General features: G+C 36.9%; 1 protein-coding gene across 6 annotated transcripts in view; it reads right to left on the bottom strand.

The window, feature by feature from the left end:
• The window catches only part of ZNF385B (zinc finger protein 385B), a 176,691-nt gene that overhangs the window by 109,712 nt on the left and 53,587 nt on the right, over positions 1-13,392 (bottom strand). The window lies entirely within an intron of this gene.

Below are 13,392 nucleotides of genomic sequence, written 5' to 3'. Positions count from 1 at the left end.
TGTTACGAATTTTGAAGCAACCTAATGTAATTAATCATAGATTGAAGTCAGAATGGCATGTATTTTCACTGATTTTCTTGAAACAAATTTGTATGTTCTTCAACAGATTCATAATACTGCAGTCTGCCACCTTTTTGGCAAAGTACCAACACACTGCAATGCATGACAAGATGCAGATTTATGCCCATAAAAACATAATCGAGTTTTTAATTGTCATACGGAAAACAGATAAGTATCACAACATTTTTTTTTAATACAACAGACATGCATATGCATTTTTTCCAATAAAAATCTCATTCAAATTAGGTTATTTCATTAGCTTTATTATCTAAATAAAAATACCAGAAGCATAAAGCCATTTGACTAATCTTTTCCTAATCTGGTCATGATTCCTGAGGGCTATTTCACTATTATCTGCCACTCAACCCAGTTTCCAAAAGCACTGCGCCTCTGAAACCACAAAGAAGCCAAAAGAAACTGCAGATACTGTGTCCTTGGAAAACTGGGCCAGCTGTCTTTCTGGGACTTGCAATCCTTCAGCTTCACTTTGGTTTAAGTCTGAGGTACCCTTAAAAGAAATCACAGCTCAAGCTCTCTTTAAATGAATGGTACTGAACCACAATTGCAGTTACACCTGCTTATACAGTACTAATTTAAGCTGCCATGATAGGTGGGTTTCCTAATAAAAATATGGGCCAGACCTGCTAACATGGATGAGGCTTCCATCTGTCCTACTTGTAAATGATAGTACAAGACAGATTTTGTTGAGCAAGCCAGTTCACTAGGGAAGCTTTATGTCTTGCCACACAATGAAACACAAATAATAAACATTCAAGAACAGAGGAACTAAAAAAAGAGCTGAATGAGATGGACTCAAGTATAGCCAGTACCTCCTTTAGCCACAGAGCATTTAGGCACCTAACAGCACTTAAATACAGTTTAATGGAAATTAGAGACAATTTACATTGCCTTTCAAACATAAAAAGGTTTTTTGAACTCTTTATTTGAAAAACTATTCTGGATAAATCAAAACTTCAGATGAAAGTCTTGTCATCAGCACTCTCTCTTTTCCGATGTATGAAGTTATTCCCAAGTTCCTCACTTTTCCCAGTTACGTCTGGCCTCTTGGGTTCAGGAAACAAGTGATGGAGATCACTCAATATTTTCCAGTTTAATAAAATCATAATAATTGTGTTCCTAAATAGAAAGCTTAAAGTTCAGAGAGGCAAGTTTTAATTGACCTGAGCACAGGACCACTTTCTGTGAATGAGTCAGTTTTTGAAGTCTGCTCATTTTGACAGCTGTAGAACTGTACCAAACACTGGGAAAAGATAAGTTACATCATAATATTTATCAATATATTTGAAATAACAATAAGCTAACTTCTATGGCTCCTTTAGCAACAAATGATATAAATTGATTATATAAATATAATTGATACGTTATATAAATGATAGCATTCCCTTCCCCCCCTTTTTTTTTTTTTAAATATGGACAAGTTCCCATATTACTCTTATGAACTGCTCCAAAAAATCCTCGGGCCAGCATCAAGCATTTGATAGGATCACAGTGGAGAAAAATGCTTTTACACCCACCCCCAGTCCTCCAAATGCAAATCAATTACTGCATCAAGATGCTAGCAAAAATGAGACGACAGGACCTGTTAAAAGCCCTACCGGGCAGCAGATGGAGCCAACACCTACCTACAAACCTAACAGAGTGACAATAAAGCCCTTTGTTTGCTCGTCTTTACATTTGTCTCCCAAGTCAGGCTAGTGAAGAAGTTAAGCATGCTTTAGTGTATGAATTTGGGATAGAAAAGTCACCTGCTTCTTGTTTCCCCAAACCTTCTGACTGGTGTAGCGTCCACCTGTATCTCAGCCCTGCTGTTCTGTGATCTGCACTACTTTATGACAACTCCAGGTCACTACTTTAGTGGGTTTCTACTTACCTGGGATGTTCCCCTCGGGTGCTAGGCAGACATGATGAGCATCTAGAAATACAGCTGCACAGAGCAGCCTGCAAGGCTAGGTCACACTATCTCATTTTAAAGGCAGATGAATAACCGTGGACTGTATTTTTAGTCTCATTTTCACTTCCTCCTGCAATATACAGAAATATCTATATTGTCTGGGAATGGATTAACTGAGTAGTTTGGGCTTGCTGTCTGCATTATATTATTGTCAGTTAAAAAAAAATACCTTAACAAGTGCCTTCACTTAGTGAAGGTATAGTGTGAGAAAGAAGCTTGCCCGCTCCCAACCTATCTGCAATTAAGAGGCAGGGTATTATTTTACTATTTCTGTATTTTGCACATATTTCTATGTCTCCATGCCCATCGCTCTACTGAGCATGTCAGGTATCTTCTTTCGTTTCACTGATTTCAAAGGAAAATTTAATGGGTAGACAGTAGTTAAGCTGACTTAGCAGAAGATGAGCAGAAACGGTTGATCTTAGGATAACTTAGCCTTAGATTTCCTCTTCTCAATTTCACATTCTTTAGATAAAAATAACCTCTTTCTTAAGAATTTTTTTCAAAAAATTCACTCCTTCAAGAGAAACTTGAAAAAGTAAAACTGGCTTTAGTTTCTTATTTTAAAAACTGGACTTCTACAGAGAACAAAGAACACCAGACATTTAATTTGGCATCTCAAATCATTAAAAATATTTTGTATATGAGAAAATAACTGCTTTAGAAAGAAGTGTACGTTTCCAGATGTTTATATACAAAGCAAAAAGAAACACATAAACAGAAAGGAAAAGCCTGTGTAATTAACTCAATGTCCTCAAATCCTACAAGCCAAGAACTTTACGTCCTTCAAAACCAGTGGGAAGAACACAGACCAGTATCAGTCTTTTCCCAGAGCATATTCTCTCTTCAGTGGGTTAACCTGCACAGGGCAGCCATTCTCAAATACATCACGAGAAAGAAGTGGGTACCTCCTGAACCTAGAAAAGGACCATTACAGAAAATTTTTGCCCTCTTTCGAAATAAATTGGACCTGCAGCCAAGCAATTGTCTCCCTTCAGTATAAATAAACATGAAAGAATAGCAGCAACAGAACTGTGAAATATGAATATTTCCACATTAAGAAATCAGCAATTCAATAATTCAGTAGTTTATTCTTGGACATCTCTGAACAGAGTCACACAAGTGGTCTTCTGTCTACTCCTCCCAAACAGTTCATTTGTATCAGTCAGCATTGCTGGCCCCTGACAAGAGAAAAACTGACTAATGAGGCAAGTGTTCCTCCTGTACCAGAGCCAGATTCGGATCTACACTGAAACTTGAGATGCAAATAAGAGCTAGAGCAGCTTTGTCTCAATCCTTCATATAACCTTTTATTTTCATATGGGAAGGCTGACCAGGAACACAGTTATATAAAGACTAGCACCAAAATACATCTTCTTGCAACCTCACATCTACTTTTTGAGGAAGACCAATATCCTAGTTTTTCCTTACAGAGAACTGGACATCTTCTATCAATAAGAACTCACATATAAAGAACAGAATAAAATAGAAACCGTATCTGACATTACTGGCTGTGAATCCAAACACAGAGAGATTGCAGAACAGCATAACAAGTGCTGGTCATTTCAACCACTTTCGAAATCTCAGTATGAAACAAAAATATGTTTAATCTTAATTAAGATTGATCTTTAATCCTGGACCCACAGGGGCATTATAAACAGAGATAGAGATGTGATCATCCCACTCTACTCAGTGCTTGTCAGGCTGCACCTGGAGTACTGCATACAGTTCTGGTCCCCACAAATCAAGAAAGAGGTGGACAGACTGGAGAGGTCCAAAGAAGGGCCTTGAAGATGATCAAAGGGCTGGAGAACCTGTCCTATGAGGAACGGCTGAAGGATTTGGGTCTTTTCTCCCTGGAAAAGAGAAGGCTTAGGGGGGACCTCATCACAGTATTTCAGTACTTAAAGGGCAGCTACAAAGAGGATGGAGGCTCTCTCTTCACAAGGAACCACATGGAGAAGAGAAGGGGCAGTGAGTACAAGTTACACTGGGAGAGGTTTCATCTTGATATGAGAAAAAAAATTTTTTACAGTGAAATCAATCATTCAGTGGAACAACCTTCCCAGGGACATGGTGGAGTCCATATCGCTGGAGGTTTTCAAGAGGTGATTTGGACAGTCCTACATAAACTCATCTAGGCTCCCCTTGCCAGAGAAGGTTAGACCAGGTGGTCTTTTGAGGTCCCTTCTAACCTGGGCTGTTCTCTGATACTATGATTAACCAGTTTTGCAAGAACATGACATGATAAAGGTTATAAGTATACATATATATGCTGATGATGCCAAAAGACTTATAAAAAAAAAATCAACGTAGAGAAAAAAATGTCACAAGAATGTTAAATTAACATAAAACAATATGATCAAAGAGCTTATCTCTTGTTCACCCTTTTTCAAAACAGCCATTGAAACTGTGATGATTTCCATGATTCTGCTTGTACAGTGTTTCTTGCTTAAGCAAGTTCCAAGTCACAGCTACTATATATAGCACAGTCCATCAAAGATGAACAGTTTTATCTAGTAATAGAAAGGAGATCTAAACATATAATTCTAGAGCATAAAAATAACATCAAGAAATCTCATGAAATCTATGGTCATGAAATCAACCTACAAGGGAAAGTGGCCATCTATATTGCTGACAGCCACCTGCCAAAATCCCTATAGACTATGTGAAATGATTAGGAGTCCATTCTTTGTACAGAACCCAGAGAGATGGAAAAACTATTGCTCTTATGACTGAATGATCACAACTCGAAATTTTCAAGATATAAAAATTCCAAGAATGATCCAGTTAAGAGGCTTTATAAAGACCTCTATTGCTCCATGTATTCTCTGAAGACCCAGTGTGAAAGTGACATAGGAAATCCACTTTTATATTCAGATAAAAAAATATTACACATACTATCAGGGTTTGGAAAGGTGAATATGAAATGGTAATTTCATGTCTTTGGCTTCAGTTGCTGAAACATGAGGGGAAACACACAAAAAAAACCCCACACTACGGTTTGTCAGGTTTTATTTTCTCTCATTATTTTAATATTGACAAGAAAGTGCTTCTGGATTACAACTAGCTGCAATAGCACTTAACATTGCATGCTCTGTGCTGCTCTTCCTCAGAGAAGGAATTTTTTGTAGCAGATAAGAATAGCCAGTCAATACTGACCTGGAATGGACTCATTACCATATCACGTAAGACTAGTGTCTTATTATAAAAGATATTCATTAGTTTTACAAACAGAAAGGTCAAATCCCAAATCCTTTACTCATTTTGTATCTCCCATTTTTGTGTTGTCTATCCATAAAAAATTTAATTCACCAGAATAAAGCCATTTTCAGTTTTCAGTATAATGCATTACTCCAACACAAGTTCTTTCCTCCTCCCTACCTTACTCATGTGAACTTTATTATTGTGATATTAGTTACTGTTTACATGTTAAGATAAAGCAACATAAGACAGACCCTAATGAAATGGCAGCTGATTCTCCAAGCGCTCTACAACTGGTTTTAACTCTTTTCTATGCAGATGAGAGCTAGCACTAACACTTAAATGCAAAAAAGCATAAAAATAAGTTGTGCTAAATGATACTAGTTCAGGAAATGAGAGACTAACCCATTAATACAAGAATCTACCTTAAAATCTAGACATAACCTGCTGCTCAGACATCTTCAAGAAGTGAACCAAGCGGAGCTTGATAAGACTGTCTTTCAAACTACATTTCAGCCTTGTCTAGATTATATGAATATAACTTTTTCATTGATTCTACACCCATGTAAGTTAAAATACATATTAAAGATTTAGAGAAGAACAAAATCTTAGGAGTCTGTTTTTCAGCTTTACATTACTTTCCTTTCTCCTTGACTGGAGACGAACAGGACTGTCCTGCAAACTCTTCAGCCGAGTTTAGAAACCATTAACTCAAAATAGAAGGTCATCAAGATAAGAATAAAATCAATAGGATTGTCCTTCTGGGCTCTTTTCAGGTATGGCTAATAAGTCTCTACAGCACATTCTTCTCCACACTGGTTCACTTTTATTCAAATATTTACTCTGGTTGCAATTTAACTTATGGTTTGCTTTGTAAGGTGTCAGTGTTCTGGTTTGGACTATAGCACCGTTTCTTGCATCTGATGCGAATGCACTGCTGTTAAGGCCTTACTCAGTATACACATCCCCCCAGTCAAGCCTGGGTATTACACGGCTTGCTGAAGTGAATGGGAAAATAATGCTCAAATAATGGAAGACATCATCTGGATATTATAGTTATGACCACCATTATAAGCCAGAATGAAAGTCTACATTAGGCTTGATGTTACTTCATTAAACACAAGTGCAGAAACTGGACTCTCAAAATGCAGCCGACAATGACCTCTCCTGAACAAACCTCCTGCACGGCCTGAAGGAGGGGCTGAACTCCAGATGCCACCAAAAATTGTGTGCATGAGCTAGCAGTGGGACAGCTCTCATCAGATGATGACGAGCACCAGCATAGCTTGTGTTTAGATGTTGAACAGTAAATTTTAAGGCCCTTTGCAAAGCAGTTTCTCTACCTCCCTCGCGAATCCTTCCATCGATAATATGAGCATCAACTAATTTGTTTCTCACAAGCAGATCACTCTTTGTGCCACCCCTGACACTGAAATTTCTGTCTAACAGTCACCCTGTTTGCCATCATAAACCTTTTAATGGATTATTTTAAAGAAATTGTCACCTCCTAGTAGCTAGGTAGATGGTTTGTGAGGGGATTAATATTTAACCTATTTATACGGTATAGTTTGTGAAAAAGCAATAGTGCTACATATCTGGGCTATATAAACATCAGGTATTTTCTACATAATCTTCTTTATTTTCGCCTATGACCATGTTCCTTCCCTCTGTTTGTGTTCCCACACTTCCTGATCCTGATTTTAAAGCACCCTGTAAATCAGGAAATCAGTACTGTCTTGTGCCCTCTACCTCAGGGGAGCCTACCACAACACAACCCTGACTGCCCAAATGGAAAAAGGACACACAACATTTTTAACAGGATACTGAAGTTACTGCCATGAACATAAGATACCAAAAGTAAGAATCTGGGGGAAAAAATGAGGAAAATTTAACAGATATAGTCAGATGTACAAACTTTACATTAACTCAAAGTTGTGTTGTTTGCTTTGAGGATTCCTCACACCCTTTCAATAGCACATAACTTTAAATTAAGCAGGCACTGCATTATTACATCTCATTTACTTAAGTGCTTGTAAAAGAATTCAGAAAATGCGCTACACAAAGTACACTAATAATCTTTGGAAATTCAAATGAAAACATGGCATAATGCATATAAATAAATTCACATTTTATAGGAATGCATATAATGTGGTAAGAGCAACACTCGTGTTTTATCCAGGAAGAAACTGATTTTCAACAGCAATGACTGCAAGGGGAACAATTCACTAAAACCGTTTTGGGCACCACTGAAATAGTACAAAAAGATTATGTTTTCAAAATTTATTTCTTAAATAAATATGGAATTAATTCAGCTATTTGTTCTGATTCAGAGAGACTGGCATGTATTACACACGCTGGCTGGGAAAAATGACAAACCTATGATTTCTGAAACTCTCAGTCTTAAGAGTTATAAATGTGGTAAAGGAATGGAAATATCCTATTAATATTTGTACCTCAAACACAGATGATAATTAGTGTAGATTAGTACTATACAGAACCTTTTAGCTCCCCTTTGGTTAATCTGGATTAATATGTTGTACATTTTTTTAGGAGTAAGAGCAAAGAAAGTTTCTAAATGCTATGTAATTCTAATCAGCCACATATTAACTGACTACATAAATCTTATGGAAGTAATGAGCTAAATTTCAGTACCATAATCATAAAGCCTGCAAATGTTCATCAACTAAATGAAATTCCCCCAAAAGAATGTGCACCTAGTATTGTAAGGATTCATGCCTTACGAACGCTCTGGGTTCAAAAAAGGAAGGGGAAAAAAGCTGTTACTCTAAGCAGTATACTTTTAATAAATGCAAATGCTATTCATCAAGAAAACAGGATGATTAGAAGATATTCTAGAAAGTGTGCAAATACGATATCTCACACGGTATGTAGATTTTGGTGTACCTTTGCATAGATGTAATGAGAAAAGAAGCGTGCAGCAATGCTACATACTTCATTCACATCAATTCAGAGCAGACATAACACTTGTTATTTCAACGTATAATGCAAACTTCAGCACTGAAGTTCCACTCTTTCTGTTGCAATTATTCAATGCAATAAGATTGGATACAGCTAGGATAAATAAACCTTTAGGTTTATAAACCAATTAAGTACTACTTTAGCATTTATTTATTTAAGCAACTTTGGTAAATGAAAATAGACAGAGTCTAGAAACACATTAAAAGTAAGTCATTCTCAATCAACTGGGTATAGCTTAATCATATAGTTCTTCATATCACATCAATCATATAACCTCTTCATATAGTTATTGATGGCAGCACATTTCAATAAAATTGCATGTCAGAGCCTTAGTTAAAAACACATAAGTAGTCTATCAAATCAACAAACACAAAGACGCTCACAAATCAAGAGAATTAGCTGACTGATGCAGGTGCTACAATCTGAACAAAGTTACACCAACTCCAAGCGGTCTCCAAGCATAACACATGGAACACACCAAGTTTTCCACATCTTACTGAGGATTTGCCAATAAAAGCTGGACTACTGCACTTTGCTCACAGAACTTGCTTCAGTGTTTGACCTTGCTCTGATGTACAACCCCAGTGGTACTCAGTACCAGTGGTGAAGCTCCAGACTACGAGACATTGCACTGGTTTTTACCGCCTTCAAGTCACTGAAAAGAAACCCATGTTTAATCACAACTCTTCAAGACGTTACTTAAAAACTTAAAATTAAGCTCTCAAGTACTCTGTTGGATTGCAAACTCAACACCTTACCAGATTAAGTCCTTGCTGAAACCTAAATGTATGCTGCTTTGTTTAACCATTAAGCTGTTATGTGTAGGATGAACTATCACACAAGTTTACCTTGAGTTTTCCTGGCCTTGCTAATTGTAGTATCTGTATTGCCGATATGAATCTTCAAAAGGTTTTCAGTGAATACTTTTTTTACCCCAACAGTAACTTGGAGTACAGTTTTTAGAAAAAAACAAATAAGTGCATTGCACATTAACAGACGAATAGAGGTTTGTATTATTACGCAAGAAACATAGGGTCTTTTAAACCCAGATTGTAAGCCAACATGCCCTGTGGCATCATGTTTATTTGATAAGATGATCATATTAGTAGTTACTGTAGTCTATCACAAATGAATATAGCTATTGACTCAAAAATCAGGACCTAATTCAACCATAATGTATAATTTTGCATTATACAGGTTTCTGCCAATTTAATATTCATATACTAAGATAGCTTAATGTTTTCCACATGTGTTTGAAGACAGTCCAATCTGGCTAAAAGCAAAAGTTTCAAGCTCTTCAACTCAATTCTTTGTACACTACCATCTTGAACGAGGAAATCAGGAACACATTTCTGGAGTGGAAATTGTTTCAAGACTCCTACTGGATAAAACAAGTTAGCCACAGAAACCTTCCCAGAGGTGTGCTTAGTAGAAAGCAGCTTGGCAACAGACAATTTTACAAACCTCTTGGAAATCTCAGAGGCTGAAATGCAGAATTCTAGATGTGGGACATGTGGATTTGCAACTCCACCTCTGAGAGACAGAATTTAGAAACTAATTAATGATGGCAGTCAGCATAATCTAATGTTTGTCCTTGTCTAAAAGCTTAGCCATGCACAGTACTTTTGTATGATAAGCGTGGAGTGACTCAGCTTGAGTTTCATGAAGTGGCAACTTGACTGCAGCTACATTGGAACATTTTATCACAGATCTAATTTTGCAAGTGGTAATTCTCCTTTGATCAGTTGCTAAGTTGAGAAGATAATTGAGGGACAGTGAATATCTGGAGGCAACTATACAGGACACGTTCAAAATACAAACAAGCTATGTAAACAAGAGCAGCTCATCTTTAATAAACTCAGAATGGTGGTACTCCCTATAAACAGTAAGTACCAGCAATGCCACCACAGCGTACTAATCACATGCACACCCTTAAACAGCATTGGTGCCAAAGCTTAACGACATGCCAGAAAAAGCATTTGAGGAATAGGCAGCAACACCTGCCATGGATACCAATCAGCATACCTAGCTTCTATTTTCAGCAATATGGTGCTTAACTGCTACATTTGGAAAAGACAAAAGAAAAAATGAGGGCAGTTTTGTGAACTATGCAGAATGTTAAAATACCTATTTGAAACAAATAATCTAGACAGAAAGTTCGACTCACAGCAGTGGATAGAGATATAGGTTTTATTTGGCAGCACAGAAAAGACAGAGTTATCATCTAGACACAGGTCATTTCACATAAGGAGAGAAGCTCTGCAATCTCTTGCACTTGAAGAGATGCAGAAAAGCCTTTATGTCACATACTAAACAAGGCAGGCAGTCACTGCCGTTGCAAATGCAGCTAAGGACCCTCTTAGTCCTTCAGAGTATAAAGGCACCACGAAAATGCTCAGCATTATCCACTCCCTCAGCTGAAGCCATCTTTGTTCACAAGGAATACTATCTGGAAGGAGTTTTCCTTATGGCATTTCCTTATGAGTCTGAACCTCCTCCAAAATGCTGACAACCATAGCCAAGTCATCATTCTCAACTGACAAAAGCGGAAGTAACTTCAATGGTTGATGGGGCCATAAAGGTTACTAGGCTGGAAAAAAAAACCCAAACACCCAACTCAACCACAATGCCACAAATGCAAGACAGAGACACACCCAAATTTGTTATACCTAAAGCCCCCCTGCCCCCAAACACTAAAATATATCATACACCTTCACGCATGTACTTCACAAAACCTTCCTTGCAGTCTCCTCCTGTACACAGGAAGAACTACATACAAAAATATGCTCAAAACATCTTAAAGTAATTCTAAGGGCATTTGGTATTACAGTGGTAAGGAGTGTATAATATCATCAATAGAACGTATTATAATTTTGTGCATACTTGTTTAGCTTACATAACAACTGAAAAGTAACTAGCAAACAATTCTTGGTTGGCAGACACATAAAATTGTAGTTTTATTTATGGTTACAACATACAATTGGGAAAAAACCTGCTTATTTTGAGGTTACCCTAGAAAAACATCATTATTTGAGGTAGTCAAAGACTCAAACTTCTAACTTTCAAAACAATTCCAGATGTTGCTCCAGAAAGATTTATTTTTTAGTAGTTTATGTTAATGTTACAAAAAGCTTTCCATATTTTTAAACAGCTGTAATTAAGATGCCTCAATATTTTATGAAAGACATCCAGGTATTGCATATCTCTCAGTGACTCCAACTAGCATGTCTTTTCCACTCTTGCTAGATTCTGTAGTCCTGAATTCCGCATATTCCCAAGCATACTTCCTCTGCTTAGGCATAACAGGAAATAAACTGAACTGAGAACCAAATAAGTTATGTTCTCATTATGAATACACACAACTCTAAATTAACTGCAATTCACTGAAATCATCTATCACTGCTTAGACGACTAGTATAGCACTTCTCCGTCCACCTCAGTTTTATACTTTGGAATTATCTTTAGTTATTTTTTAATGCTACATGTGAGTATACTACATCCAAGCATACATATCCCTATAAAAGATTATAAATTGAAACACTTCTGATTCAACCTATTAGACAAAAGACTAATAACCAAATCATTCTGAAAAAATCAAATCATGTTTTGAACAATGGTTTTAATAATAGATTAGGTCATGTCTTTATCCTTGAAAGCCCAGTTATGAAGAAATAGGCCTTGAATCAGTTTCACATGCCCATAAAACTGCATGCAGAACTTGATTTTTTCATTTTTCAGCTCTGTAATAGTGTACTCTGCCTATTTCGAATATCTCCTTGGGATATGTTCTTGCACTCAGGTATTTCCTTGAGTTACATTCACGTACTTTAACTGTTTTCACTTTCAGATGTTGCTTAGGACTTACTTCCCTTTTCTGTTTTTTTCATCATTGAAATGTTTAAAAGCATTTCAGAAGTTTCCTGTTATACAATCTTTACCACCTCCTATAAAAATAGCAAAGTTTCTCTTTATCCGTGCCCTTTCTATACAACCTCCATCTCCTAACATTTTAAAGAACTGTGTTCTTCTTAGAGCTGCTTAGATCTTATTTTCTTTTGGTGTATGAGATTTATTACCTGTGAAATATTTATTGCCTTATTTACTGGCTTCAGTGTCCCATTCTGGGAAAGTAGGCAAATCAGCTACAGGCACCCCTAAAGACAATGATGTTAATGACTCCAGCTGATGTTCCTACTTTTCCAGCCAATGGAAATGTGAGCCCTGTTCCTGCAAGCAACATGTTTCCTGAAGCACTGCCCCAGCTCACTCCAAGTGCTCACTACCTGGAGCGAAGCCAGACATATACCCTGGCCTGTTTCACAAAACTGTAGAAGACTACACTCAGTCGCCTACCAAAGACAATGAGGTTGTTTACATTTTCCATAAGCAGGACCACTCAACATAAAACCAGGTGAGTCATGAGAAGGCGAAAAAACCCTAAAGCTTATTCTCTCCAAGGAAGTGGCTTAAGACAACAGAATCTGTATATTTCTGTAAAACCTTTGATTTAAGGATCTCCAAGTCATTTAAAGCCATTAATTCACTGAGCCTTTCAACACATCATGTCTTTGTTCACGTAGCACTGAAAAAATGAATGTGCAAGCTTTTGCTCACAAATTTGACAAGCATAAAGCCAAGAAAATATATTTTTAAAAACAAATGTTTTGGAAATGGTTAAGTTGCACACATCAGAAAACACCTTAACAAAGCGAAATTTCCTTCACCCAGCAATATGAAATTGGCCATTCAATTATCAAATAAACAACTGAAAAGAGAATTCATGCAACAAATACCTATGACTAAGAAATTCAATTTCCCCCTTAAGCACAGAGAAATAGGTGCCAAACTTGGAAGGAAAACATCCTGCTACTAGTTCCTTCCAATTACTGTGCCATCCCAGACGTACTGTGTAGCCCTATCAGCGGTCATTCCAACTTCCTTGACAGTCTCTTATAGATACTTACATTCTATTTATCTATGATGAATGGACCAAACGTTTAACACCATCCCACCATCTCCAGATCAAAAAATAGTTTAACAGCATTTGACAGATGAAAAGAATGAACAGGCAGTATACAAGGACACTGATTACAGTGAACAGCTTACAAATCCACGTTAAAAACCTCAAAGTTTATGCAATTGCATATTTATATTACTATTGAAACGTAACAGAAGTT

Source organism: Harpia harpyja, chromosome 7 (genome assembly GCF_026419915.1).
Source record: "Harpia harpyja isolate bHarHar1 chromosome 7, bHarHar1 primary haplotype, whole genome shotgun sequence".
NCBI lineage: Eukaryota > Metazoa > Chordata > Aves > Accipitriformes > Accipitridae > Harpia > Harpia harpyja.
The sequence above is the reverse complement of the archived record's forward strand: the minus strand, read 5'-3'. Positions and strand labels throughout refer to the sequence as shown.